This window comes from Octopus bimaculoides, chromosome 11 (genome assembly GCF_001194135.2).
Source record: "Octopus bimaculoides isolate UCB-OBI-ISO-001 chromosome 11, ASM119413v2, whole genome shotgun sequence".
In the NCBI taxonomy this organism is placed as follows: domain Eukaryota; kingdom Metazoa; phylum Mollusca; class Cephalopoda; order Octopoda; family Octopodidae; genus Octopus; species Octopus bimaculoides.
In genome coordinates this window covers 6,220,607-6,226,004 of record NC_068991.1, presented here as the reverse complement: position 1 = coordinate 6,226,004, position 5,398 = coordinate 6,220,607, and the positions used below count along the sequence as shown (strand labels likewise).

The following is a 5,398-nucleotide window of genomic DNA, read 5'->3' as shown; positions in this document are numbered from 1 at the left end:
CACACACACACACACACACACACACACACACATATATATATATATATACATATTGTAACAATGTTATCAGAGGAGTAAAAACAAGAGTTGGTTAAACTAAATCCTTTTCTAAATCGAGTTCTGTCTCTCTACATTCTGAGATCAAATTTGATCAGAGTAAACTATGTATTTTCTTCATTGTTACCAATGAAATAATTTCCAATCATACACTGTATGTAACAATACTTGATTATGTCCATAGTTAAAGATATGTAGCCTTATGTCAATATATAAGACATTATTTTAAGCTTTAAGTTACCTTAAAAACAGTTTCTGTTGTAGCTTTAAGCCTAAAATAATTTCTTTATTTACTCACTTAGACATATAAAATGTTATACCTCACACAAATTAAACATGCTGATATCAAGTCTTCATTTAACATTAGTTCAGTGTGTCTGAAAGCCTATTTATATGTTTAAAAGATATTTATAGGATTAAAACATGTTTGGATTTGCAGTTGATTAAAAACTATCGTTATAGACTCAAATTTTCATCAAGCTTGGTGCCTGGCAGCAAATCTACCAGTGTTGAGCAACGTGGCTCTCTTTAGTATCTGTGCAGCTTCTCGTGTTCTTTGTTTGGGAGGAGTAGACTAGTTTAGAACAGCTAATGAACAAGCTAGTTATAAATTGGCTTCAGCAAATTTAAATATGTTTTAAGCCTATAAATAGGCTTTTATATCCTAAACTAATTGATTTCCTAGCAGCTTTTATAATTACTTAACTCTCTCTCTTTCTCTATGTGTGTGTGTGTGTGTATGTATGTATGTATGTATGTATATATATATATATATATATATACGCACATACACACACACATTTGTATTGAATATTCCTCCTGTTCATTATGTAACTATATATATTCAGGCATAGTTGTGTGGGTAAGAACCATGCTCCCCAACTACATGGTTTCAGGTTCAGTCCCACTGCAGTGCACCTTGAGAAAATGTCTTCTTCCCTAGCCTCAGGCTGACCAAAGTCTTGTGAGTGATTTTGGTCGGCAGAAGTTCCGTCATGCGTTTCTGTGAAAGTGCTTGTGCTTCCTCGCATCTAGGCACGTAAAAAGCACCATTCAAGCGTGGTCATCCCAACCAATATACTACTTTTTATAAGAGTCCGGCTAGTCCATTCTTCTAATCACCCAGGGGTATCGATGACTCTTGCCAAAACATAAACCCAAAGATTATGTGTCGCACTCACAATTGCAAGATTTATGGTTTCAATTGCCGGAGCGGACGGTGGGTTGTGTTCTTGAGCAAAGGCACTTCGTTTCACATTGCTGTGCAATCATTTCAACATCTGATGTGAGGCAGCCCATGCACCTGTACAGGTAATGTCAGTTTGATGGAGAGAGTATAGCTAATGTACAGCACAAACATTTATTTGCTTACTATAAACAAATTAACTGTGAAAGTTGTTTCGCAAGATGTTGCAGAACTCTCACATGATGTTTATAACAGAAGAGTCCACATTATATAACCTTAATAGACTCTGTTCAATGGAGTATATTTAAAGAACATATTTATAAAATATTTTGCTTATTATATAAAGCACATTTATAATAAACTCTACTTCATTTTTCCTTTTTTACAAGTTATGTGGTAACCTCATTAGTTCCAGTGGCACGAAAGAAGGAAAAAACACCCAGCACAACTGAAAAGTGGTTGGTGTTAGGAAGGGCATCCAGCCGCAGAAAACCATGCCAAATCAGACTGGAGTCCGGTGCTGCCTTCCAGCTTGCCAGTCCTGATCAAAACCGTCCAACCCATGCTAGCATGAACAACAGACATATGATGATGATGATGATGATAATATATAGCAAAGAAACACTATATCTCCACAATTACAGTTGAATCAAATATACATATTTAAAACTCACTAACATCTGGTTCTTTGAAACAGAATTGTATCTACCAGATTCTCCATCAAAGAAAGCTTTATATCTGATTGGATCATTTTCAGTGCAGAAAACAGTGAAATTAATATCTGTAAAATTGTGAATTTTAACATATATTCAATCACACAACTGCACAAAGCATTAGGGGTGAAACCTGAAGTCCCAGTGAACAACAAATCTTTCATTTTGCTCAGGCAGAGGACTTAGTCAAAAGAAAGTAATTATATTGCACATGTGTGAAAATGTGGATGTAGATATTTGCTTGATGAGGTATAAACAGAGAGAGAGAGAGAGAGAGAGAGAGAGAGAGAGAGAGAGAGAGAGAGAGAGACTGTAGAAGTAATCTATTCCCAACCAGCTAGAGACAGAGACAGATTTTGTGAGAAAGCGAGTCAAAACTGAAGTGCAGTGCAATTTAAAAGGCCATTTGAAAAATAACTCATATTTTGCAGGTCATACTATATATATAAATAACAGAAATAACAATTATTACTGCCGTGGTGTGTTATCTCGTTAAAATAGGCCGACACATTATATAATATTTCAAGAACCATCAATTACTACTTGAAATATTTTCACATAACTCCTCTCTGCATGTTTGCCTCTATATGTATGTGTATGCATGTATGTATGTGTATATAATTATGTATCTGTATATTTATGTATGTATGTATGTATGTGTATATATTTATGTATCTGTATATGTATGATACTTCTTTATGTTAGGGTAAGAAATAGGAATTATTATTCATATACATTTTGCCACCGCCACCGCCATCATCGTCACAATAATAATAATAATAATTTCCAATTTAGGTACAAAGCTAACAATTCTGAGATTAGCCAATACCATTAACCCTGGTGCTTTATTTTATTGACCCCAGAGGAATGAAAGACAGAGTTAACTGCAGCAGAATTTGAACTCAGAATATAAAAGAGCCAAAACAAATCCTCTCCACCACCTTGTTTCCAGCACTCCTCCATTCTGTACCCTCTAATTGGAGGAGTTTCAAACTGGATAAATCCCCGATATATTCCCTAACAAGAGACCTATCAAAATACATTTTCAACAGAATGCCACAAGAAATTTAATGCAACAGAACTTTTACATCATTCCACCCACCATACAGGAAGGAGCATCACTATTTTGTGACAGACTCTGTATAAAAAGCCTGCTGGGCAGAAAACTAGACTTCATTCTGCTGACTGACGACAACTCTGCATCCAACACAACTGTGATTCTATTTGACAAAGGCAGCAGTGTGATATCAGATCAGATAAAAACACAACACATCAGCTGTCTTTGATCTATGCACGTGTAGGACTCTCTAACACTCACTCAGTTATCACTGTACAATGATACATCAGTGTGAAAAAAGAGCTGACTTAAATCTAATTAATAACATTAGTGCAAATGAAAGGACAAGCCAAATGAATATGGCATTTGACTACAAGCTGAAATTCACTGTAGGGTTTGTTTGTTTTTAGGAGGAAAGAGGATTTGGTAGATGGAAACTGAAAGAAGCTCGTTGTATATATATATATACATGTATGTTTGTATGTATTTGTGTGTTTGTTTTTGTCTCCCCACTATCGCTTGACAACCAATGATGGTGTGTTCATGTCCCCTTACGTTAGCGGTTCAGCAAAAGAGACTGATAGAATAAGTACTAGGCTTACAAAAAATAAGTCCAGTGGTCAATTTCTGTGACTAAAGGCAGTGCTCCAGCATGGCTGCAGTCAAATGACTGAAACAAGTAAAAGAATAAAAGTATATATATATATATATTTACGACAGAGTCAAACTGAGATGTAAAAGTACAGCTTTATATACCACTACTGACTTTCCAGAAATACTATTTCATGTACTGCTACAGAGATATATACAAACTCCCTTTCATATGTCACTAAAAAAATTTAAGTAATGACACACATTTGCATAACGCAAGAGATTAACACTAAAACAGGATTTATTTCTTTAGCCGTGCTTTTAGCTCAATTGTCTTCATTTTTCCAATCTACCTTTGCTATGGAAATCTATGCAGTTATTAAATATGGTTATAACTAGTAAAATCCTGTTATATTTAACGAAACAGGCAATTTCATTGGCCTGTATGGTGGTATCACTCCCTAAAACATCATTCTGGTTGACTTGTTACACATGAAGAAAATTACTCCAGCTATTTTATTTGCTCACAAGCGTAACAAAATCTGTTGAAAATGCAGGAGAATCTGTTTGAAACTGGACAAACCTGTTATTAAGAAGAATGTGCATTAAGAGTGATTTTAAACCCAATATTTTACAACAATGATTTTGATGAAAATAGTATGTTGGAACAATGGAAACAAAGCAAAATAATAGACAAAACCAGAAGTATTTTATGGGAAGGAACTATAATTCTAGCTTCTGATCATTCGTAACAGTATTATTACTAAATGCACATGCATCTGTGTTTCTAGTTCAAATCTAGTTTGGAATAAAATACTTGAAGGTGATTATCGAAGATCAAACTAATCAAAAACATAATGAAGATCATCATCATCACCATTATTTAACATCTGTTTTCCATGTTTGACAGGAGCTGACGAGGCCAGGAGTTGCAACAGGTTTCTACAGCTGGATGCCCTTCCTAATGCCAACCACTTTACAGAGTGTACTGGATGCTTCATACATGGCACCATCACCAGTGCTTTTTACACGGTTTTGCTGCCGTTTGTTTATGTAGTTTGATTTCTTTATCTATCAGTTTCTACGAAGATAGAAACGCGAGTAAAATAAATAGAGAAGCAAAAATAAAACTTTGGAAACAGCAATGCCACCGTAATTTACGTGGAAACCAGGTGTGTACTTTCAAGGGAGATAATCAGAGAAAGACTTGAAAGTCAATGTAAAATCATAATATTTCATGTAAAGTAAATATAGCAAATAATCCAGAATCCTTGTCCAGTACCAGATCAATCCCAAAATCTAATCAGTTTGTGCCAGTCACGAGGCCAAACATCCCTGAAAGTTTCATCCGAATCCATCCAGTAGTTCTTGAGATATCTTGTCCACAGACAAACAAACAAACACGGCTGAAAACAATACCTCCACCTTCGCTAAGGCAGATGTAATAATAATAACCACTAATCCTCACCATCATCATCATCATCACTATCACTCACCATCAGGCAAAGAGAACTTCTAAGTACATTTCAACCTAGTCAGCTGACTTGTTGTAGCTGCCAAATCTCTCAACAATCTCATTATCACATCAGGAATCTTGCAAAACGAATTGAATCTCATTATCATCTTTAAAAATAAGAGTGAAAACAATTCCTGATTTAAAGATGAAAATCAACAAGACTTAGCTGCTGACTAAGCAATATGGCTTAACCTACATCGGCTGTGTGGTTCAGAAGCCCGGTTTTCAAGCATGTGGTTTCTAGCTCAAACCCACTGCATGGCAACTGTCTTCTACAA

General features: G+C 35.4%; 1 protein-coding gene across 1 annotated transcript in view; it reads right to left on the bottom strand.

The window, feature by feature from the left end:
• LOC106877172 (MOB kinase activator 2) overlaps positions 1–5,398 on the bottom strand; it is a 60,868-nt gene that overhangs the window by 19,432 nt on the left and 36,038 nt on the right. The gene's annotated exons all lie outside the window — the stretch shown is intronic.